This window comes from Spea bombifrons, chromosome 9 (assembly GCF_027358695.1).
Source record: "Spea bombifrons isolate aSpeBom1 chromosome 9, aSpeBom1.2.pri, whole genome shotgun sequence".
In the NCBI taxonomy this organism is placed as follows: Eukaryota; Metazoa; Chordata; class Amphibia; order Anura; family Pelobatidae; genus Spea; species Spea bombifrons.
Window position 1 is genome coordinate 4,582,408 of NC_071095.1, and position 26,139 is coordinate 4,608,546.

Consider the following 26,139-nt stretch of genomic DNA (forward strand, 5'->3'; position numbering starts at 1 on the left):
GTTGCAATTGTGAATAACACATTTATATCATTTTATCCAACTTTTCTTGTAATTTTTGAAATTAGGCAAAGATTCCCATATGGAACAGATCTACCAGTGTGTCTATGCCTCGTTTAGCATTTTAATGTTTTATTATTATTATTAACTTCCCCTCTCTCAGTACTGTATGTCCCATTCTGCTCTCCCCTGCTTGCTCCTATTAACCCCTTCCGTACCGGGACGTACCTGGTACTTCCTGGTTAACAGTCACCGGTAGACCGGGACGTACCAGGTACGTCTCCTCCAAAAAACGCCCCCACATCACCACAATCGCGGTGATCGCGGGGGCGCTGCTGCTGCCGTCTGCCCAGGAGTCCTGGGCAGACAGCACAGCCTGTCTAAGCCCTCCCCCAAGCCTACGATCACTCCCACGGAGTGATTCTCTAGGCAGAAACAGCGATTGCAGAAAAATCTGCAATCGCTGTTTCAGCTGCCACAGGCAGCTTCAGGGAAGGGGTGGGGGTGTTGAATGGGTCCCCACACAAGTGTGGGGGCCTGATCCAACACCCCCCTGCTGCCTGATCGCTCCATGAGAGCATCAGTGCAGCGTTAACCCCTTCAATGCCGCGATCGCTGCATTCAATGCCGCGATCGCGGCATTGAAGGGGTTAATTCCCGTTTTTTAGGGGGTTCTGCTACTGGTGGTCTGCCTGGAAGCCCAGGCAGACCTCCAGCAGCAAAAACGAACCCCCAGAAGTCCTCTGATCAGCCCTGTAGGGCTGATCAGAGAGACTCCTCTCCCACAATCTCCAGTCCACTGGAGATTGTGTCCCAGCTGCCAGAGGCAGCTTCAGGGACAGGGAGACAGGGCTCTTTGGTCTCCACATTAGTGTGGAGACCAGCCCCCCCACCCCCACCCCCCATAGTTAACCCCTACCCCCCCTCTTCCTCAATTAACCCCTTCAATGCTGCGATTGTTTATGACCCCCATCGCAGCATTGCAGGGGTTAATATTAGTCCCCACAAGCTTGTGGGGACTAAATATCAATCAATGCTGTGCTTCAATGGAGCATCAGCATTGAAAGAGTTAAAAAAAATAAAATTAAAAAATAATTTTTTAAAAAAAAATAGTAATAAAATAATAAATAAAAAAAATAATAAAAAAATAATAAAAATAATAATAAAAAAAATACCAGCACTGACCTGAAAGTCCAGGGTGCTTCCAGGTCAAATGCTGGGCTGATCAGATCGCTCCTGGCCAATAGGAGTGATCGGATCATTATGGCAGCCCACGGATGACCCTGCTCTACAAAGAGAGAGGGGTCATCTAGGGTAATTATGAAAAAACACAAATTATTAATAAATGAAATAATCATAATTATTACCTGATCACTTGTCGGTGACATTTTAAGTCGCTGATTATTGATCGGTCTCCCTGATTGATGTCAGCGGCCTAAACCTGTCACTTACAAGCAATCTGATAAAAATAAATATTTAAAAAAATGTAAATGCACATGTTCCAGTTTTGCCCTCATAGCTTCCTCAAAAAATGCATGAACCATGCATGTGAGGTCTTGTTGGAATCAGGGGATCTTGGTGAACAAAATGTGGTGTTTTCTTCCACTGTTGCACTTATGGTGTGCAAGAAATTCAGTGCAACATTGAAATGTATGCGTTAAAAACGCAATAAAATAATTTCCCTGTGAAGTTTGGCAGAAACGAGTGAAGAAATGGCTAGCTGAAAACTGTCAAAACTACCCTAGTTGAACACCTTGACTTGTCTACTGTTCATAAATATATACTTTTATGGGGTAATTTACAGCGGGGGGCTTCCAAAATGTCCCAAATGGGATATGGGCCCAGGAAACCAATTTCTGAAAATTCCAAATTTGAAAACTAAAATGCGCATGTTCCAGTTTTGCCCTCATAGCTTCCTCAAAAAATGCATGAACCATGCATGTGAGGCCTTGTTGGAACCGGGGGATGTTGGTGAACACAATTTGGTGTTTTTTTCTGCAGTTGCACAAATTCTATACAAAATATAATATAAAATCTAAAGCAACATTGCAACATATGCAAAAAAACCCAAAAAAATATAAAAATACCTCAAAATTTGGCAGCAACTGGCGATAAAATCCCTGTTTGAAAAGTGTCAAAATGACCCTAGTTGTACACCTTGACTTATCTACTTTTCATAAACATATAATTTTGGGGGGATAATCAGTATCTGTGACAACTATTGCAGTTATTAGACTGCCATGCCAAATTTGCAAAAAATTACATTTCAAAAACACGATGCATGCCTTGCAATATTTGCCCTATACTGGTCAAAATAGATGAAAATCCTGGCCATGTTGGGTGGTTTCCAAATCAGGACAACTCAATGAATATATTTGGGATAATTTTTTCCCATTGGTTCAATGTGTGTACAATTTGTATGTATACAAAACTGTAAAAAAATGCGTTTTTTTCATTTTTTCACCACTTTTTCCAGTTTATTTCAAACAAAACAATGTACTACCCAGCTTAATATGGTTTCAAATGAAAGCCCTACTTGTCCTAAAAAAAACAATATATGATTTGTGTGGGTGCACCAATTAATAAGAGAGAAATTACAGTTGAAGAAAGACATGGCAAAAACACAAAAACGGCTCCGGTCCTTTAGCGACACGTTAGTATCAAAATCCCGGTCCTGAAGGGGTTAAATTGAAAAGTCTCCCTCAACAGTTTGTTTCCACTCTGCTTTTAGTTCCCTGACCAAATGTTCTTTCTCCTAATCTCTTTGCTTTCCCCTTTGTCAGTACATTTATTTCTATAGCGCCAGCAGATTCCATGGAGCTGTGCCATTTTCTGCCATGCCATGATTCTGGCTGTGAGTGCACCGTCTTCATCTCACATGCCTTTACCAGGGGATTTCCTTTGGAGATTTCTACAATGCCTTTCCCCTTCTGTCTGTGTCCATCCTCAATCTCTCCATGTCTGTTCTGGTCAGTCACATTGATCCTGTATATGATTTTTCTTTTTGAAAATGTAATTATTTTGTTGGAGGGGGTTGTAGATCAGTTGTACAGCCTCTCAACCAGAAGTGGTAGAGTTTAGTAGGGTAATGGAAGATAAACATTTGCCGAGAAATCGTATAGCTGCCCTGAAACAAAGACGAGGACTTTAGCGTTAAACACACAGGCTAGATCGGCCCAGTGGTTCATATTGTAATTCAATCTCTCTGTCTGTTCGTTTTGGAAGAAAAAATGACCAATGTGGTCCCATGGGGTACCTCACAATAGCCAAGGAAGTGTGGCACCACAATATCTCTTAAGAATATTGGCACCTTAATTACAGTAAAGTCTTTAACACTGTCATACTTTCCTGAAATAGAGCAAGAAATGATTGCGGCCCATCCATGGACACTGGCTAAAGAGACGACTTAGCCCTTCATTAAAGGTAAGACCTTTCTGCTTAACAAAAATCATCTTCCCCTCTGTGTGTAAAGAGCCGTGGGTGTTGTTTTACGATATGTGTTGCCATGTAGGTTACCGTTGTATTCTAATGGCTTTCCCCCGCAGACACCACCCTGAGCTGATTGTTTTTGGTGGCAATTGAAATAAAATCCTTTCCCTTAGATATACTCTTAGTCCCCATGTGCCTGTTGGTGTTGAGGACATGCTAATCACAAGGTTGTAAGATAAGCATTTAGTGTCATTGTCTAGGACAAGATTTGGTTGAGATCTCATAGACAAGAGAGATATGTTTGGCTAATATGTCAAGCTGTCAAACACCCTGCATTATGTTTAAGACTACAGTTTCATTGGAACAGGAAAAGACCAAAATATTATTTTTATTTTTTTTTTGTCGATGGGTTACCAAGTAAAAAAGCAAGAGCAAGTGCCATTAAGGTCTGTGATGCTCCTGAATGCTGCATGGTCATCTATGCAGATTCTGCTATTGTCTGGGCCAGTGCACTATTGGGTAAAAGAGGGCTAGCTGGTAAGGCAAAAATTGCTTGCCTCAATAGAACAGCCTTTTAAGGTGGCTCATTAAGTCGTTTTCTTTTTCTGCTTTACAAGCGACAGTGGTGGACTCCACATAGATTTGACAGAGACCCTGGCAATGATGAGAAGATCTGACATTCTAGGACATGCCGTGAGCCCTTGCAGCTGGTAAGACTAACAAGAACGTGCGATCAGAGGCAAGATGGTCCGTAGTTGTGCAAGCATTTGCAAAACCACCATTATGTGTGGCCACAGAGTGTGGAACCAGCCTTTGAGTGAGCCTTTCAACGAGTGAGTATGAACATGTAGATTTATTTTTATTAAGTACCAACGCAGCTTATTGATCCAAGGAGAAATCTGACTGCCATTTTGGGGTCAAGAAGGAATTTTTTCCCCTGGTTAGTGCAAAATTGGAAAGAGCGAAACTGGGGTTTTTTTGCCTTCTTTTGGATCAACAGCAACAAATTAACCGATATAGGAAAGGCTGAACTTGATGGACGCATGTCTTTTTTCAGCCTATATAACTATGTAACTATGTAACAGTCTGCGCAGCACTCTCTCCATGTTGCCCTTGTGTCCCTTCCTCCCATCAAACAGTTCTGCTGCTCATAGATCCTCCTCTTCCTCTTGTTCCCTTGATACAACTGTTTCTTTGCCTCTCTGTTTCATTCCCCTTTTGTATGCTTCTCTCTTTGCTTAATTCCATAAGTTTTGCGACACCCCCCCTAAACAGGGCCGGACTGGCCCACCGGGATACCGGGAAATTTCCCGGTGGGCCGGAAGGTCCGTGGGCTGGGACCAGGGGCAATTGCCCCCCAGGCTGCCCGAAATCTAATCTGAGCGGCCGCTGGGTGCTGATGCGGCCGGCGCTACTATAATACTTTTTTCTTAATTTAATATGGCAAGCTGGTCCGGCTTGCCATATTAAATTTTAAAAATGTATTACAGTATCGCCGGCCGACCGCATCGGCACCCAGCAGCCGTGTGCGATGGCCGCCTAGTGATGGGAGCAGCGTGAGGGGTGAAAGCTCCGCCCCTTCGCACTGACCTTTCACCCCTCACGCTGCTCCCATCACTATGCGGCTGTCAGATTGCTGGGAATGTAATCTGAACGGCCGGTGCGTGCTGATGCCGCCGGCCGGCTCTGCTTTAATACTTTTTTTTTTACTTTATATGGCGAGCCGATCCTGCTTACCGTATAAATAAAAAAAAAAGTGTTAAAGTAGCTCCGGCCGGGGGCATCAGCACGCACCGGCCGTTTAGATTACATTCCCAGCAGTCTGATGGCTGCATAGTGATGGGAGCAGCGTGAGGGGTGGAAGCTCCGCCCCCTCGCACTCAGACTGCTGCAGCACCGGATGTCAGGTCAGTGAAGAGAAGTAGAAGGTGAGTAAAGTAATGTATTTTTTTGTACAAAATGTATAATATTTTTTTGAATGTGTTTTCAGCATGTGTGTGTATGTAAGTGTATCCCCCTATATGCCACTCTGCCTCCAGAAATGCCTTATACCCCCCTATATGCCACTCTGTCCCATGATATGCCTTTTAACCCCCTATATGGCAGAGTGGCATATAGGAGGTTAGAAGGCATATCATGAGACAGAGTGGCATATAGGGGTATAAGGCATTTCTGGATGCAGAGTGACATAGAGGAGGTCAAAAGGCATATCTGGAGGTATAGTGGCAAAAGGGGGGTTAAAAGGCATATCACGGGGCAGATGGGCATATAGGAGGATTGAAGCATATCAGGGAGGCAGAGTGGCATATAAGGGATTAAAAGGCATATCATGGGGCAGAGTGGCATATAGGAGGGTATAAAGCATATCGGGGAGGCAGAGTGGCATATAGGAGGGCATAAGGCTTTTCTGGAGGCAGAGTGCCCCATGATATGCCTTTTAACCCCCTTTTTGCCACTCTGCCTCCAGGAATGCCTTATACCCCCTATATGCCGCTCTGTACCATGATATGCCTTTTGACCCCTATATGGCAGAGTGGCATACAGGGGGTTAAAAGGCATATCATGGGACAGAGTGGCATATAGGGGGTATAAGGCATTTCTGGAGGCAGAGTGGCATATAGGGGGTTAGAAGGCATATCAGGGGGGCAGAGTGGCAAGCCTGGGGGCAGATGTGCATAACTCGGGGGTAGGTTGGCAAATAAAAGGAAAAAAAACCAAACATGTCTCAATCATAGCTTATATTAAATATGAAAAAAATAGTCTACATGAATTAATAAAGAAACAAAAGTTTCTTACCAGAATATCGTGAAGAATAATGTGATCACTGTTTTGTTCCACTGAACTTTTTCATCTAAAATGTTCGCAGTAGTAAATGTTTTGATCCCATTATGTGTAATGTATTTCATTTATTAGGGCCTTTTAAAACTTTTGCTTTCTGGCATTTTAATACAAATAATGAGATAAAAAGAATGGCGAATAGTGTGAGTCGGGTATGTATAAGGGGTGCGTGTGGTTAAAGAGCGCGACCGTGAGATAAACTATATGGGGCTGGTCTCCAAATTTTTCCAGGGCTGCTTTTCAGTCCCAGTCCGGCCCTGCCCCTAAATAATTCAGTCATCTGCTTCAGTCCTCTAATACCTAGCCTCCTAGAAGATTTAAGGAAGACGCTCTCTTTTGCCACTTGTTTCACCAATCATTACTTTTACCAACCCATACTGACCGCCCCTTGCCCATTCTCCCCTCCTTATTTAACATGGCATTGCTAGAACGTCGCTGGTGTGAGGACAAGCCACTTGAACTTATGGGCCTTATGGTGGAAGACCAATGCCTTAACCGCTACTCCAAATCAGAGGTACAGGTTACCCATTTGAAAACGCATAAAAACCCTGTTATGTATCAACTCTCTCTCTATAACGTTCTTTATAATCGAAAATTATACACTCTTAAAAATGTCTTATGAAGTGTTCCGTAGTGCAGGTGTAATAGCCGGTTCATGCGTTAAAATTGCATGATTTTGTCAAAGGGATTTGGGTCACTCTGCCAGCATCAGCCAATGGAACCATGCACCTCTCATACCTTGGAGTCAGACCTTCAGGGTGGTTGGGGGTTATTCAAATCTTACTGGAATGTGGCTTCCCTTTCGTGCTAACCTGTATTTCTTTTTCCTCTTTCGCGATCAATGCAGGAAGAGCTGCTACGTCGATTTGGAACAACTGTTGTGCCCTGGAGAACCTGCTCAAAATCCTTTGGCAACGCACAGGTTGATGAGAAGCTGGATGAGAAAATCATCTATGAAGCGCATTAGGCTTGTCAGACCAGCATGCTATAAATTGGTCCTCCACAGTCTACGTACCATGAGTAAAAATGTTACAAATGCTAAAATGTTAGATTTGATTTTCAGGGAGCAGGGATAGTGAACAGGTTGGAAAGAGAAGATAGAGGCAGCACCCGTTCTTGTTGTTGGCAGTAAAGTGGTGTTTTTCTGTTCCAAGTTGATGGCCACAGAACACCCCCACGTCTGAGGGCTCAGCTAACAGCACAGACCTGTGGGATAAAACAAGCAGTGTGTCCTGCATCAATTGTCTATTTTGTCACATTAACGGCTCAGTGGAGTTTGCTATCCCAGTTTGGAGTTAACGAAAGTATGGAAAATGCTACACCCAATCACAAATGGAGTCTTGCTGAGCCAATAGAGACGCAACTCCCACCTAGGAAGTGACTTGACGTGGCACGTTAAGGAACCTCACTTTGTTTTATCTTTTATGGAAACAAAATCAATTATTTAAGTGTGGGGGGGGGGCGTGGCTTGGATGGCGGCTGAGTAAGATGTGCGGTGTGGGAGCTCCTCCAACTCCTAAGCTATATTCAACCGATTTTGGCAGTTACTGGGATATTATCCACGAAGCTACTATTACCCACTGCGGGCATTATGTCGGCGAGCAAGACCAAGTCATCGGCGGGCTCTGTTCCGGCTTTTTTTGAGCCCAAACCCAGACGTCGGGCCTCTTCCCGCGCTTTACCTACCATCCGCGACGACGCGGAAGATTCCGATGCTTCACAAGGCCCAGACGCTGGCCCCTTACCTCACTCACCTTCGCCTCCTCCGAGTGATCCAGGCGACGGCGTTTTAACAGTCACCGCCATGAAACAGCTTCTGGACGAGATGCGCTGCAATTTTAAATCGAACATGACGGAGGCTTTATCTAAACTCCACGTGGATCTCCAAGAGCTTGGCGCTCGCATGTCCCACTTAGAGGAGAAAATGGAAGAATTTTCTTCGGCACATAAAACAGTGGCTGATGCGTGTACCTCTTTACGAGACGAGATTGACACGCTTAAACATAAATTTGGCGACCTGGAAAACCATTCCAGACGTAACAATCTCCGCATTAGAGGCATCACCGAGGACATCACCACGGACAAGCTACATACTTACACCACCAGTCTTATCCAAACTATCCTGAACCTCCCGTCTTCTGAAGATGTCCGCATCGACAGAATACACAGGCTACCTTGCCCGAAAATGGTGAAGGGGTCTCCACCTAGAGATGTGATACTACGCATTCACTTCTATGATTTGACGGAGCAACTCATGTTGAAGGTGCGTCACAAGCAAGATTTACCGGCTCAATACTCACACCTGCAATTTTTTCAAGACCTGTCGCAGCATACATTACATCAACGGAGGCCCTTCTCCTCAGTCACCTCCACTCTCCGGGCACACAAGATTCCCTACCACTGGGGCTTCCCCACGCGCATCAACCTTTCCAAGGATGGAGTGGCTCTCTCCATTGCTTCACCATTGGAGGGCCTGCAGCTTCTTTCGGACTGGGGACTTGCCATACCATCGCAGGATTCGTCATCACCGCGCACCGCCAGGACCCGCTCACCTGTTCCTGCATCCTCACCGAAACACCTCCAGCTGGAGTGGGATACAGTCCCCACCAAGTCGCCTGCTTCACTCACCTGATCTCTCCGCCGCCGGTATCCTTTTTCTGGTGACTGCCTAACTATTCGCATCACACGCCATTCATACACGTTTGACTTTCTTTTTTTCTTTTTCACACCACGACGTACATTGACATTTTTGATTTTTATTTTTTCACATTATTAGTATAACTACGTCTCGGCTCTTTGGAGTTGGGGGTTTTCCTTCGCCGTTCCAGGGGTTTCCCTTCCCCTCTCGGTGGGTACCATGTTACGGTACACCTGGACGGGGTTCCCTCCCCCGTGTGGCGCCCATACACGTCCTGGGCAGCCAACTGCTTTTCGGCTACACAGCGTTTTTTTTTTTTATGTTCCCACGTTATGTTTTCAGTTTTTATTGTTCATGTCCTGATGGCGGTAACTTTTTGTTTTAAATTCGCTCTACATCATACATTTATACTTCGGTTGTCATACTCTGGAGTGTCGTCTCTGCATTCTGCACATGTTGCGGTCTATACACACCATTTTCTTTTTTACAATTGTGTTTCTGGTATGTGGTCCTTACTTTTTTGTTTTTGTTTTGGGCATTGGACGCGGCTCTCCCATGTTGTATTGCCTTCTCTGGGGGTCTCCACCGTCTTCCACTGTACACTACACGATTTCACTTTAAGACTCCACTTTTTTTGCTCATCCTTTTATCCTCCCCTTAATGTCATCTCTTAAGTTATTATCCATAAATGCTAATGGCCTTAACACCCCTCACAAGAGGAGGATGTTATTCTCCGAAGCAAAAAAGGCCCACGCCCAAATTTTATGTGTGCAAGAGACCCATTTAAAACGCTCAAAGCCTGCTCACATATACTCTAAAGATTTTCCATGGCAATATCACTCCATGGCCTCATCTTGTAGGGCTGGGGTTTCAATTCTTGTCTCCCGACATGTATCTTTTCAACTACTGGACCAGATGGTGGACCCCCAGGGACGGTTTTTATTCTTCAACTGCATCATCAACACAGTCACTTACACATTGGTTGCTTTCTATGCACCTAATACCTCTCAATTACTTTTTTTTCAGAAGTTACTCCGCAAAGTCACTTCCTTGAAGAAAGGTTCCCTTATTTTATGTGGCGATCTCAACGCCGTATTTGACCCCAAGTTGGATGCCTCAACTCCCCCGTAGGGCACTTATGATAAACGTATACGTTCCCTGGCTGCGGCTCTTACCTCCACCTTGCATTCCTATCAGTTATATGATGTGTGGCGTTTGTTTCACCCTTCGGAAAGGGATTACTCCTTCTTCTCTGCATTACACAAATCATACACGAGGATAGATGTTATTTTGGTTGACAAGTTTCTTTTACAATCGATTCGGGACTGCTCTTTAGACGTTATTAGTTGGTCGGACCATGCCCCATTATATTTGTCTTTTAGTAATCCTCACCCTTTCCGGGGCAAAGGTTCCTGGCGCCTCAACAACTCTCTGCTCTCCGACCCGGCTATAGTTGCGCAAATTCATTCACAGCTAGAATTATATTTTCAGGAAAACCAAGATTCGGTCTCTTCGATTGAATCACTGTGGAACGCACACAAAGCTGTTGTCAGGGGCAAGTTTATATCTCTAGCGTCCCATCTTAAGCGTGAGAGGGAGAAGGAGGGGGATAAACATTCCCTTCTCCTCCAGTTATATGAATTGGAAAGGCTTAACAAACAAGTTTCCTCTCCTCAATTAATTTCAGGCATTCAACAGGTTAAATCTAGGTTGGCGGCAATACAAGCTCAATTGACAGCCAAAATGCTCCTTTCCCTTCGCCAACGCTTTTACTTTAAGGGCAACAAAGGTGACACGATGCTGCGAATAAGCTCCGGCATGTGACGGCCCTGTCTCGTCCCCAATTTATTTTCTCGGCCTCGGGTTCCACTCTAAAGAATCCTTCCCATATAGCTGAGGAATTTGCTTCTTACTATGCTTCTCTTTACAATCTTTCTGACGACGTGCACACTCCCCAACCTACTCATGACGTCATTAACCGGTACTTAGATTCATTGACTCTCCCCACACTCACTGCCGACATGATCCAAACCTTAGAATCCCCATTGGATATTGATGAGATTCAGGCTACTGTCTCTCAGATCAAAGCTAAGTCTGCCCCTGGTCCGGATGGTTTCTCTAGCCATTATTACAAGACTTTTTTTCCGATTTTTGACCGTTTACATTGGGTTTTTCTTTCATCGGTTCTTAGTAAATTTGATTTTCCTCCATCTGTGATTCGCACTATCATGGCCTTGTATTCTACGCCTTCAGCGTCTGTTATTTTTTCTGGTTTTCTCTCTGCTCCTTTCTCTATTTCCAATGGGACGAGGCAGGGCTGTCCCGTTTCCCCACTGCTCTACACCCTGGCTTTGGAGCCTTTGGCCCAAAAGATACGATCCGATCCTCTTATCTGGTTTTTTAGGCCGCAACGGTGATTCCTCTGTTCTTGGTTTGTTTGCGGATGACATATTGGCGGCGATTACAAATCCTTCCTCCTCACTGACCGCACTGCTGGAGCAATTTGATAGTTATGCCCGAGTTTCCTACCACAAGCTCAATCTTAGTAAAACGCAGGCTATGCCTTTAAACTTACCCTTTTTCACTCTCTCATTCCCTTCGCTCTTCATATGCATTTGACTGGCGGAAAGATTATATCTCTTATCTAGGGATTAAACTCCCTAAAAATCTGGCTAAGCCTAATACTTTTAATGCATTTCAGACATGGAAATCTATTCAAGGTGAGCTCCAGGCTTGGCGTTCGTTCGACCTCTCCTGGATGGGCAGGATAGCCTCAGTCAAAATGATGATCCTTCCCAGGTTGTTATGTCTTCAGAGCAGTCCCGATCGTTATCCCGCATAGTTTTTTTACACAAGTACAACACATTTTGAACGACTTTATTAATAACGGGGGGAGGTCGAGGGTTTTGAGACAAGCTTTTTTTACACCGCGTTTTAAAGGTGGTCTGGGGGCGCCCAATATTGAGGCGTACTATAGGGCCTCTATCTTATCCCAGGCGGTTCTCTTTCACTCCAGGGAGGATATTCCTAGTTGGGTGCCTCTAGAAAACTCCATGTTAGCCCCACTTTCAGTGAGTCAACTCCTATGGCTACCCTCTCGTCTTCGCCCTATACTTCCCCCTCTTCCTCCCACCACTACATGCACGTTCCATGTCTGGTCTGCAGTGTCGCGGTTCCTGCCTGCCTTATCCTCCATCACGAAGGCCACTCCGCTAACTTCACTCATGTGCCTCATCCCAGACCTAGACATACACAATTGGAATTTTTCGCATCCCCTTCGTATTGGAGACTTATTCCATCAACAGGACATGTGTACATTCACTGACATCCACACACGATTGTCCATTCCGTCACGGGATTTTTATAAATATCTTCAAATTAGGCATCTACTAACCTCCCGCTCTAAATCTCCCCTAGTTGATATTGTTTCATCTCATCCTATAGTTCGATTATGCGGTAGATCCTCTCCGAAAAGAGGTATGTTGTCTATTTGCTATTCTGCACTCATCTCCCGTATGTGGGACCAAAAGCTTCCTCATATGTTTGCCTGGGAGAAGGAACTTGGTTCTTCCTTTCCGCTGGAAAGGTGGCTGGCATCTGAGGAGGCTATGAGGGGAGTCACACACTGCACTAACCACCTCGAACTGCAGAAAAAAATTGTTTGCAGGTGGTATCTCACTCCGCCTCGCCTTTCCCATTTATTTCCTTCCAGTTCCCCTACGTGTTGGAAGGGATGCCAGGATGTTGGCTCTATGCTACATGTCTGGTGGTCGTGCCCCCCTATTTTGTCTACCTGGCAAAAAATATTTACGTTCATCTCCTCCTCATTGGGTGTGCGCCTTCCTCTCGAACCTGAGATAGCTATTTTACATATGTTCCCAGACTATGTGGATTCTCCCTCCCGTAAACTTATTATCCATATTTTTTTGGCCATGAAATCCCTCATAGCTCGTAATTGGAAATCTCCTACTACACCTCACATGTCGGACATTCACGTAATACTGGAGAGAGTCCATGTTATGGAAAAATTTTCTTTTATTAATGAGCTACAGCTTCCTTTGTACGATAAAATATGGTCCCCTTGGCTCCAATACAGGTCGGAACCTTGTTGGCGTTCTTAACGTGTCATTTGTTGGGGTTTGCTGTGGAGAGTCGCGTCCAGCCTGCAATATTTTGTATAATTTCTTTATTGTGTGTATTGACGAAACTGTATCATGATTTGGTGGCCAACATCTGCCTGCCGCTAGTGCCTCTCTCGATCCGCATTTGTCATGCTCCTTTATTGTGTACACCTTATCTGCATATCACTCGAACGCACCACCTGCCATTGGGACGTTTTCTTTTCTTTTTATTTTTTTTTTCCTTTTTCAGTTTTTGACTGTCTTATGTTTCCAACATGGTTCTATTTTCTTCATATGTGTGGGATAGCGCTGTCTTCTCGCTCGTTACAATGTACCGATTACTTTTCTGTACTCGCAATATCTGCTTGATTTCACCGATCTGTTCCATCGACCGTGTGTCGCGAGTGCTATGTTGTAACCACTTCGCTTTCCATGCATTTTGGTATGAAACAAACAACTATAAAATAATAAAAATTTTAAGTTCAAAAAAAATTATTTAAGTGTGTGTATTATTATTATTTTATATTCCTTTGGTATGTAGCCTTCTGCTTTCCCTCCTCCAGTGTGAGGATTCATGGACTGTTGTACAAAAGCAAACATAGGGGTTTAATTTGAGTGAATTTGCAGTTCTGGACAAGATAGTCCTGGCTATTTGTGGATTGTTGCTATAACAGACCACCTCAATATCAGAAGCACGTCTATGGCAGAGACCTGATTTAAACTCCTTGACTTTGCTATACATTCTAATTGCCGAATTATTATTACGTTTCTGCAGCGTAAAGAGCTTGGCTGGCCCTGTATAATGCATAGCTAAGTCAATGAGATGTCGCTGAAAAATCCCTGACCATTTAATTATGCACTATACAGGAGAAGCAGTATGGGCAATATGGACTCTCCCGTCAACCCTATTTCCAGGGAATACTCTCCAATTCAGGAAGTGACTGCTGGAGACTTTCTCCCGCTTGATGAGCCAAGACAGGCTTATCTTAGTCAAGCAGCAGCTGCCCCTCAGCCCTAGCCACCTGAATGGTGGGTGGTGTCACCTGTCCAGGGCTGACCAATCAGAGAGAGGGGAACCTGGGCCAGCTGCTGATTGGTTGCTAGAGTCAGCTGACTAGGCTCAGCCAATCAGGGGCTGCCCCTCAGCCCTAGCCTCCTGATTGGTGGGCGGTGTCACCTGACCAGGGCTGACCAATCAGAGAGAGGGAGGTAAGATGGTCCGTAGTTGGGCAAGCATTTGCAAAACCACCGTTATGTGTGGCCACAGAGTGTGGAACCAGCCTTTGAGTGAGCCTTTCAACGAGTGAGTATGAACATGTAGGTTTATTTTTATTAAGTACCAACACAGTCTGCGCAGCACTCTCTCCATGTCGCCCTTCTGTCCCTTCCTCCCATCAAACAGTTCTGCTGCTCATAGACCCCCCTCTTCCTCTTGTTCCCTTGATACAACTGTTTCTTTGCCTCCCTGTTTCATTCATCTTTTGTATGCTTCTCTCTTTGGTTAATTCTGTATGTTTTGCGACCACCCCCCCTAAATAATTCAGTCATCTGCTTCAGTCCTCTAATACCTAGCCGCCTAGAAGGTTTAAGGAAGCCGCTCTCTTTTGCCACTTGTTTCACCAATCGTTACTTTTACCAACCCATACTGACTGCCCCTTGCCCATTCTCCCCTCCTTATTTAACATGGCATTGCCAATTTAGTAACATCCCCTCCCTCTCTGTCCTTTCTTTCTTCCATTAACGGTCTGATCTCAGTGGCCATGTTACAGCTAAATGCACTACCAGCCTAAAATTGTCAGGTCCCTTACCCTTGTTAAAATCTTTGATTCCATAGGAACCATTCAGCCCATCTAGTCTGCCCATGTAAACACTCTGACCTTAATCCAAGTCCTTGATCTCGTTTTAGAGTTGGAGGCCTGCTGTGGAAGCTACATGGACACCACATATGGCTGAAAATATGAAAAAACGTAGACCGTGGACCTTTTGATTTTGCCAAAAAATATATATTTTTTTTTTAAAACACTCAAAACATTTAGGAAATAATTCCTTTAGCATCTCAAATAACATCCAAGTTAAAAGGAAAGGTTTTGGACGCCAGCTATGGAAGCTACATAGGACAAATCCTCTTTACTGGATAAACAGTTGTCAGTGGTCCAAGCGAAAAATAGAGCAGTACTTTTTGTCACCACTGAGAGGTACAGAAATGACTACAGAATTAAGTTTGTATCATAATATGGTGTTTTTTCCAGGAAGATCAGGAAGATCATTAATAAAAATTGGAATATTCTGTCTTCCAGTTATCCAGTTGTTCCCGGGTTTGGCCAAAAACCATTTATGGCGTTTAAGAGATGCCCTTCACTAAAGGATAAATTCGTACACACTCAGCTTTCTGTGGGACCCTCTACTTTGACATCTAAGGTTGGGAATTTTCCCTTTAATTGTAGTGCTTGTCACTCGATGATACAGGGCTCTGTTGTGCATCATCCACATGGAGGAAGAAAATACACTGTTAATCAGTATGTGACATGTAACGCTTCTTATGTGGTATATCTCCTGAAATGTCCTTGTGGTCTTTTGTATGTTGGGCAGACTACTCAGAGAATGAGAGAGAGATTTTCAAAGCATAAGTCTACCATCAGGACTGGGTTACTTGAATTACCAGTCCTGGCTCATTTCTCTGAGTCCCGCCACAACATTGCCCAACTGAAATATCAGATTATTCAACAGATTCCAGAAAATTTAAGAAGGGGAGATCGACTTAAAAAACTGCTTTACCGTGAAGCATTTTGGATTAGAGAGCTGAATACTCTTAGTCCAAAAGGGTTAAATTTTGATTATGATGTGACATCTCTCATTTGAATAGTGATGAGTTTTATATTTTTTAGTGAACCTTTGATATTTTTGATAGTAATTAACTTAACCTTTTTATGTTTTTCGCAGATTCTTTGAAAATTGGTGCTGGTTCACTTTTAGAACTTCACACACTCATCTTCGAGCAATAATATGCAGGTGTTCTACTTTTCCATTTAGTATTAAGATTTCTTATACACTTTTATTGAAACAAATTTATAAGTTTTAATTTTATACACTTGCCAAATTTGGTTCACTTTAATACACTGTCACTTTAAATGTGTAACATAGTACACATTATCACTTTATATGTATGATGTAATATAGGGATATTAAGAGGTGTAAGAGGACACATGTCTAGCTATTTATATTTGTCTTTGACATGATTTTTACACTTTCATATATATGTGATTTAATATCATTTTCCAATATTTTTTTTGTAGACAATTTTATACTCCTTAATTAATTGTATTTTTTGACAAACTGCACTTTTTTTACTTTTTTAAATTCAGATGCTTAATATTTTAATACACTTAAATTTGCACTTTGTTCAGAATATGGACTAATTTGGGTATAGGGCAGTATGCTATGTGCTTAATACTTTAATTGCATATTTGCTTGTAGTATTTCTTTTTCTTTTTTTTTTTCTCCCCGTTTTACTTTATTGCTGTGGCTCTTTAATCTTATTAAATGATTGTGTCTAGATTATATGTACTTGGTCGTCCTGATGACCGTTCTGCCGATACACCTTCTTCCCCTTTTTGGGAGATTTGATGACATATGTTTTTAGGCAATACCATCCTGAATGTTCCTGATCTTGTCTGATCTCAGAAGCTAAGCAGGATTGGAACTGGTTAGCACCTGGATGGGAGACCGCTTGGGAATATCTAATCTTTTTTTTTTTTTTTGGCGTGATGTCATCATGCAATCATATGGTTTGGTCTGGTCACATGATCAGAAATTGGCAGAAGGGCAACAGGATGAGATTAAGCTATGGAGACACAAGGTATTTACTTAGGATTTGATTAATATGTGCTAGTAATGTCTGATTATTTGTAATATACTGTATAATGTAGATGTAAACATTTTAATTATTTGATGTTTTTAAATTACTTGCTGATGTTTTTTAAATAAGATAAGTAATTATCACTAATTGTTTGCATTACTTGGTGTGACTTTTTACTGAACCTGATTGGATTGTATAGAATTATACTCAATACTTAAGGGTGTGATTTGGAGTGAAGTGTTAGCTTGACAAAGGCCCTGTTTGGCCGAAACTTTGCTTTTGTTTGTTCTCGCTTAATAAAGTGTCCTAAAGTGTCTGGGACACCAGATATGGCTGAAAATCTGAAAAAACTTAGACCCCGGACCTTAAGATTTTGCCAAAAAAATAATTTTTTAAAAAAACGCTCAAAACCTTTAGGAAATAATTCCTTTAGCATCCAGCATAACATCCTAGTTAAAAGGAATAGTATTGGAGGACTGTTGTGGAAGCTACATGGGACACCAGATATGGCTGAAAATATGAAAAAACTTCGGCCCCAGACATTAAGTTTTTGCCAAAAAATGAAAAATTTTAAAAACACTCAAAACCTTTAGGAAATTATTCCTTTAGCATCCAGCATAACATCCTAGTTAAAAGGAATGGTATTGGAGGCCTGCTGCGGAAGCTACATGGGACACCAGATATGGCTGAAAATATGAAAAAACTTAGACCGCGGACCTTAAGTTTTTGCCAAAAAATGAAAAATTTTAAAAACACTCAAAACCTTTAGGAAATTATTCCTTTAGCATCCAGCATAACATCCTAGTTAAAAGGAATGGTATTGGAGGCCTGCTGCGGAAGCTACATGGGACACCAGATATGGCTGAAAATATGAAAAAACTTAGACCGCGGACCTTAAGTTTTTGCCAAAAAATGAAAAATTTTAAAAACACTCAAAACCTTTAGGAAAATATTCCTTTAGCATCCAGCATAACATCCTAGTTAAAAGGAATGGTATTGGAGGCCTGCTGCGGAAGCTACATGGGACACCAGATATGGCTGAAAATATGAAAAAACTTAGACCGCGGACCTTAAGTTTTTGCCAAAAAATGAAAAATTTTAAGAACACTCAAAACCTTTAGGAAATTATTCCTTTAGCATCCAGCATAACATCCTAGTTAAAAGGAATGATATTGGAGGCCTGCTGTGGAAGCTACATGGGACACCAGATATGGCTGAAAATATGAAAAAACTTAGACCGCGGACCTTAAGTTTTTGCCAAAAAATGAAAAATTTTAAAAACACTCAAAACCTTTAGGAAATTATTCCTTTAGCATCCAGCATAACATCCTAGTTAAAAGGAATGGTATTGGAGGCCTGCTGCGGAAGCTACATGGGACACCAGATATGGCTGAAAATATGAAAAAACTTAGACCGCGGACCTTAAGTTTTTGCCAAAAAATGAAAAATTTTAAAAACACTCAAAACCTTTAGGAAATTATTCCTTTAGCATCCAGCATAACATCCTAGTTAAAAGGAATGGTATTGGAGGCCTGCTGTGGAAGCTACATGGGACACCAGATATGGCTGAAAATAGGAAAAAACTTAGACCGCGAGCCTTAAGTTTTTGCCAAAAAATGAAAAATTTTAAAAACACTCAAAACCTTTAGGAAATTATTCCTTTAGCATCCAGCATAACATCCTAGTTAAAAGGAATGGTATTGGAGGCCTGCTGCGGAAGCTACATGGGACACCAGATATGGCTGAAAATATGAAAAAACTTAGACCGCGGACCTTAAGTTTTTGCCAAAAAATGAAAAATTTTAAAAACACTCAAAACCTTTAGGAAATTATTCCTTTAGCATCCAGCATAACATCCTAGTTAAAAGGAATGGTATTGGAGGCCTGCTGCGGAAGCTACATGGGACACCAGATATGGCTGAAAATAGGAAAAAACTTAGACCGCGGACCTTAAGCTTTTGCCAGAAAATGAAAAATTTTAAAAACAATCAAAACCTTTAGGAAATTATTCCTTTAGCATCCAGCATAACATCCTAGTTAAAAGGAATGATATTGGAGGCCTGCTGCGGAAGCTACATGGGACACCAGATATGGCTGAAAATATGAAAAAAAACATAGACCGCGGACCTTAAGTTTTTGCCAAAAAATGAAAAATTTTAAAAACACTCAAAACCTTTAGGAAATTATTCCTTTAGCATCCAGCATAACATCCTAGTTAAAAGGAATGGTATTGGAGGCCTGCTGCGGAAGCTACATGGGACACCAGATATGGCTGAAAATATGAAAAAACTTAGACCGCGGACATTAAGTTTTTGCCAAAAAATGAAAAAATTTTAAAAACACTCAAAACCTTTAGGAAATTATTCCTTTAGCATCCAGCATAACATCCTAGTTAAAAGGAATGGTATTGGAGGCCTGCTGTGGAAGCTACATGGGACACCAGATATGGCTGAAAATAGGAAAAAACTTAGACCGCCAAAAAAGATTTTGCCAAAAAATAAAAATTTTTAAAAACACTCAAAACCTTTAGGAAATTATTCCTTTAGCATCCAGCATAACATCCTAGTTAAAAGGAATGGTATTGGAGGCCTGCTGTGGAAGCTACATGGGACACCATATATGGCTGAAAATATGAAAAAACTTAGACCGCGGACCTTAAGTTTTTGCCAAAAAATGAAAAATTTTAAAAACACTCAAAACCTTTAGGAAATTATTCCTTTAGCATCCAGCATAACATCCTAGTTAAAAGGAATGGTATTGGAGGCCTGCTGCGGAAGCTACATGGGACACCAGATATGGCTGAAAATATGAAAAAAATTAGACCGCGGACCTTAAGTTTTTGCCAAAAAATGAAAAATTTTAAAAACACTCAAAACCTTTAGGAAATTATTCCTTTAGCATCCAGCATAACATCCTAGTTAAAAGGAATGGTATTGGAGGCCTGCTGTGGAAGCTACATGGGACACCAGATATGGCTGAAAAAATGGAAAAACTTAGACCGCGGACCTTAAGTTTTTGCCAAAAAATAATTTTTTTAAAAAACGCTCAAAACCTTTAGGAAATATATCCTTTAGCATCCAGCATAACATCCTAGTTAAAAGGAATGGTATTGGAGGCCAGCTGCGGAAGCTACATGGGACACCAGATATGGCTGAAAATATGAAAAAACTTAGACCGCGGACATTAAGTTTTTGCCAAAAAATGAAAAATTTTAAAAACACTCAAAACCTTTAGGAAATTATTCCTTTAGCATCCAGCATAACATCCTAGTTAAAAGGAATGGTATTGGAGGCCTGCTGTGGAAGCTACATGGGACACCAGATATGGCTGAAAATATGAAAAAACTTAGACCGCGGACCTTAAGTTTGTGCCAAAAAATGAAAAATTTTAAAAACACTCAAAACCTTTAGGAAATTATTCCTTTAGCATCCAGCATAACATCCTAGTTAAAAGGAATGGTATTGGAGGCCTGCTGTGGAAGCTACATGGGACACCAGATATGGCTGAAAATAGGAAAAAACTTAGACCGCCAAAAAAGTTTTTGCCAAAAAATGAAAAAGTTGAGTTTTTGCCAAAAAATAAATTTTTTTAAAAACACTCAAAACCTTTAGGAAATTATTCCTTTAGCATCCAGCATAACATCCTAGTTAAAAGGAATGGTATTGGAGGCCTGCTGTGGAAGCTACATGGGACACCAGATATGGCTGAAAATATGAAAAAACTTAGACCGCGGACCTTAAGTTTTTGCCAAAAAATGAAAAATTTTAAGAACACTCAAAACCTTTAGGAAATTATTCCTTTAGCATCCAGCATAACATCCTAGTTAAAAGGAATGATATTGGAGGCCTGCTGTGGAAGCTACATGGGACACCAGATATGGCTGAAAATATGAAAAAACTTAGACCGCGGACCTTAAGTTTTTGCCAAAAAATGAAAAATTTTAAAAACACTCAAAACCTTTAGGAAATTATTCCTTTAGCATCCAGCATAACATCCTAGTTAAAAGGAATGGTATTGGAGGCCTGCTGCGGAAGCTACATGGGACACCAGATATGGCTGAAAATAGGAAAAAACTTAGACCGCGGACCTTAAGTTTTTGCCAAAAAATGAAAAATTTTAAAAACACTCAAAACCTTTAGGAAATTATTCCTTTAGCATCCAGCATAACATCCTAGTTAAAAGGAATGGTATTGGAGGCCTGCTGTGGAAGCTACATGGGACACCAGATATGGCTGAAAATATGAAAAAACTTAGACCGCGGACCTTAAGTTTTTGCCAAAAAATGAAAAATTTTAAAAACACTCAAAACCTTTAGGAAATTATTCCTTTAGCATCCAGCATAACATCCTAGTTAAAAGGAATGGTATTGGAGGCCTGCTGCGGAAGCTACATGGGACACCAGATATGGCTGAAAATATGAAAAAAATTAGACCGCGGACCTTAAGTTTTTGCCAAAAAATGAAAAATTTTAAAAACACTCAAAACCTTTAGGAAATTATTCCTTTAGCATCCAGCATAACATCCTAGTTAAAAGGAATGGTATTGGAGGCCTGCTGTGGAAGCTACATGGGACACCAGATATGGCTGAAAAAATGGAAAAACTTAGACCGCGGACCTTAAGTTTTTGCCAAAAAATAATTTTTTTAAAAAACGCTCAAAACCTTTAGGAAATATATCCTTTAGCATCCAGCATAACATCCTAGTTAAAAGGAATGGTATTGGAGGCCAGCTGCGGAAGCTACATGGGACACCAGATATGGCTGAAAATATGAAAAAACTTAGACCGCGGACATTAAGTTTTTGCCAAAAAATGAAAAATTTTAAAAACACTCAAAACCTTTAGGAAATTATTCCTTTAGCATCCAGCATAACATCCTAGTTAAAAGGAATGGTATTGGAGGCCTGCTGTGGAAGCTACATGGGACACCAGATATGGCTGAAAATATGAAAAAACTTAGACCGCGGACCTTAAGTTTTTGCCAAAAAATGAAAAATTTTAAAAACACTCAAAACCTTTAGGAAATTATTCCTTTAGCATCCAGCATAACATCCTAGTTAAAAGGAATGGTATTGGAGGCCTGCTGTGGAAGCTACATGGGACACCAGATATGGCTGAAAATAGGAAAAAACTTAGACCGCCAAAAAAGTTTATGCCAAAAAATGAAAAAGTTGAGTTTTTGCCAAAAAATAAAATTTTTTAAAAACACTCAAAACCTTTAGGAAATTATTCCTTTAGCATCCAGCATAACATCCTAGTTAAAAGGAATGATATTGGAGGCCTGCTGTGGAAGCTACATGGGACACCAGATATGGCTGAAAATATGAAAAAACTTAGACCGCGGACCTTAAGTTTTTGCCAAAAAATGAAAAATTTTAAAAACACTCAAAACCTTTAGGAAATTATTCCTTTAGCATCCAGCATAACATCCTAGTTAAAAGGAATGGTATTGGAGGCCTGCTGTGGAAGCTACATGGGACACCAGATATGGCTGAAAATATGAAAAAACTTAGACCGCGGACCTTAAGTTTTTGCCAAAAAATGAAAAATTTTAAAAACACTCAAAACCTTTAGGAAATTATTCCTTTAGCATCCAGCATAACATCCTAGTTAAAAGGAATGGTATTGGAGGCCTGCTGTGGAAGCTACATGGGACACCAGATATGGCTGAAAATATGAAAAAACTTAGACCGCGGACATTAAGTTTTTGCCAAAAAATGAAAAATTTTAAAAACACTCAAAACCTTTAGGAAATTATTCCTTTAGCATCCAGCATAACATCCTAGTTAAAAGGAATGGTATTGGAGGCGTGCTGTGGAAGCTACATGGGACACCAGATATGGCTGAAAATATGAAAAAACTTAGACCGCGGACCTTAAGTTTTTGCCAAAAAATGAAAAATTTTAAAAACACTCAAAACCTTTAGGAAATTATTCCTTTAGCATCCAGCATAACATCCTAGTTAAAAGGAATGGTATTGGAGGCCTGCTGTGGAAGCTACATGGGACACCAGATATGGCTGAAAAAATGGAAAAACTTAGACCGCGGACCTTAAGTTTTTGCCAAAAAATAATTTTTTTTAAAAACGCTCAAAACCTTTAGGAAATATATCCTTTAGCATCCAGCATAACATCCTAGTTAAAAGGAATGGTATTGGAGGCCTGCTGCGGAAGCTACATGGGACACCAGATATGGCTGAAAATATGAAAAAACTTAGACCGCGGACATTAAGTTTTTGCCAAAAAATGAAAAATTTTAAAAACACTCAAAACCTTTAGGAAATTATTCCTTTAGCATCCAGCATAACATCCTAGTTAAAAGGAATGGTATTGGAGGCCTGCTGTGGAAGCTACATTGGACACCAGATATGGCTGAAAATCTGAAAAAACTTAGACCACGGACCTTAAGTTTTTGCCAAAAAATGAAAAATTTTAAAAACACTCAAAACCTTTAGGAAATTATTCCTTTAGCATCCAGCATAACATCCTAGTTAAAAGGAATGGTATTGGAGGCCTGCTGTGGAAGCTACATGGGACACCAGATATGGCTGAAAATATGAAAAAACTTAGACCGCGGACCTTAAGTTTTAGCCAAAAAATGAAAAATTTTAAAAACACTCAAAACCTTTAGGAAATTATTCCTTTAGCATCCAGCATAACATCCTAGTTAAAAGGAATGGTATTGGAGGCCTGCTGCGGAAGCTACATGGGACACCAGATATGGCTGAAAATATGAAAAAACTTAGACCGCGGACCTTAAGTTTTTGCCAAAAAATGAAAAATTTTAAAAACACTCAAAACCTTTAGGAAATTATTCCTTTAGCATCCAGCATAACATCCTAGTTAAAAGGAATGGTATTGGAGGCCTGCTGCGGAAGCTACATGGGACACCAGATATGGCTGAAAATATGAAAAAACTTAGACCGCGGACCTTAAGTTTTTGCCAAAAAAAGAAAAAATTTAAAAACACTCAAAACCTTTAGGAAATTCTTCCTTTAGCATCCAACATAACATCCTAGTTAAAAGTAATGGTATTGGAGGCCTGCTGTGGAAGCTACATGGGACACCAGATATGGCTGAAAATATGAAAAAACTTAGACCGCGGACCTTAAGTTTTTGCCAAAAAATGAAAAATTTTAAAAACACTCAAAACCTTTAGGAAATTAGTCGCCTCGCTAAGGCCACTGTTTACAAATCAAAATCTGCGGGTGGGCTCTCGGCTCCTCTGATTCATGAGTACTATATTGCTGCACAGCTGGCGATGCTCCTCTCCCTCTCCGTGGTCCACTCTCCTCCCCGTTGGGTCCAACTGGAGTCGGATCTCTGCTCTGGGATTAACCTGGGATGGCTTATGTGGCACTCATCTCTCGACACGGCATTGATTTCCGCCAGCCCCACTCTACTGCATTCTCTTCGCCTATGGTACCGTGTGCGGTATAGACTGCGCCTTACGAGCCCGAGCTCTCGATTGACGCCGCTTTTTCAGAACTCGGACTTTCCCGCTGGGTGTCACCTTCACCCCTTCCGATGGTGGGTCACTAAGGGAGTCGTCACGGTGGGGGATCTGCTTCTGCACAATGTACCATGCTCCTATCAACACCTCCTTACTCGCCATGGACTCCCAGCTACAGAACTTTTTCGATTCCATCAACTCTCCCATTTTGTCCGTGCTTTCATCAGACGCCATCCACATTGTGACCCGACGTTTTACGAACAGCTCGTCCGCCTCCCGCACAAACCTAGAGGGGTGATTTCTAGTTTGTATCGCCATATGCTGGACGTTAAATTCCCGTTACCTCCCCTGTTTACGCAGCGCTGGGAGCTGGATTTGGGGCACTCCCTTGATCCTACAGAGTGGGGCGCGATCTATGTTAATGTTTGGAAGGTGACGGCGTGTACTCTGGTTCAGGAGAACTGTTATAAAGTCCTCTCACGTAGGCACCTTACCCCATCTAGACTTCATCGCATGTTCCCGGCACACTCATCTCTCTGTTTTCGCGGTTGTGACGAGGAGGGGTCCTTTATGCACACCTGGTGGACCTGCCCTCTGGTCCTGTCTCTCTGGTCCCATTTCTTTGATTGCTTGAGTGCAGCCCTTGGAGTTTGCTTGGTCCCGGATCCCTGGACGGCCCTTCTCTGCAGAAATTATCAGCTGGACACTCTCTCCTCATCGGCCCACCGTTTGATTTTTCGTGTCTGTACGGCGGTTCGCTTGTCCATCGCTAAGGTTTGGAAGTCAGGTGCCCCTACTATCTCGGCTGTTGACGCTAAAATCTGGGACATTATTAAGTTGGAAAAGATTACCGCATATCTGCATGGAACTTCTCACCTTTTCTACCTCACGTGGGACCCGTGGCTGGAGAAATTCGCCCCATCCACCGCCGTGGCGCCCTGGCTGTGAGAGCTGTTGTGCCTCCTCTCCTCCCCCTTCCCTCCCTCTCCCCTTCTTACCTTCTTCTACCTCTTTCTCTCTTGTCTTTCTCTTGCTTTCTTGCCTTCTTTCATCGGATGTTACCGAGATTCCGTTTTCCTGCTGAGCTTGGCTCTGGTTCCAGCTGCGTCTGGTATACTCCGGGCCTTTCAGTTTATGCTCGGCTTCGCATACGCTACGATACTGTGTTTGGCATCCCATTGTCATTTGTTTGTTACAGAATTGGCTATGCCCATGTTTACTCACTGATTCTGTGCCTTGACCTGTGTGTTTATGCCATGTCGATGTTTTACTTTTGGCCTTGGCTTTCATGGAAAACCTGTTATGTGTTTCTTTTTCTGTTCTCTTATATCATAAAATACAATAAATTACTTCTTAAAAAAAAAAAAAACCTTTAGGAAATTATTCCTTTAGCATCCAGCATAACATCCTAGTTAAAAGGAATGGTATTGGAGGCCTGCTGCGAAAGCTACATGGGACACCAGATATGGCTGAAAATAGGAAAAAACTTAGACCGCGGACCTTAAGTTTTTGCCAAAAAATGAAAAATTTTAAAACACTCAAAACCTTTAGGAAATTATTCCTTTAGCATCCAGCATAACATCCTAGTTAAAAGGAATGGTATTGGAGGCCTGCTGCGGAAGCTACATGGGACACCAGATATAGCTGAAAATATGAAAAAACTTAGACCGCGGACCTTAAGTTTTTGCCAAAAAATGAAAAAATTTAAAAACACTCAAAACCTTTAGGAAATTATTCCTTTAGCATCCAGCATAACATCCTAGTTAAAAGGAATGGTATTGGAGGCGTGCTGTGGAAGCTACATGGGACA

General features: G+C 41.8%; 1 long non-coding RNA gene across 1 annotated transcript; it reads left to right on the forward strand.

Moving 5' to 3' along the window:
* The first annotated feature begins 4,076 nt into the window (after window positions 1–4,076).
* LOC128505089 (uncharacterized) lies at window positions 4,077–7,687 on the forward strand. Its single transcript, XR_008355530.1, has 3 exons — window positions 4,077–4,136; window positions 7,112–7,339; window positions 7,464–7,687. It is a non-coding gene; the product is annotated as an uncharacterized LOC128505089 (long non-coding RNA).
* Window positions 7,688–26,139: the final 18,452 nt, after the last annotated feature.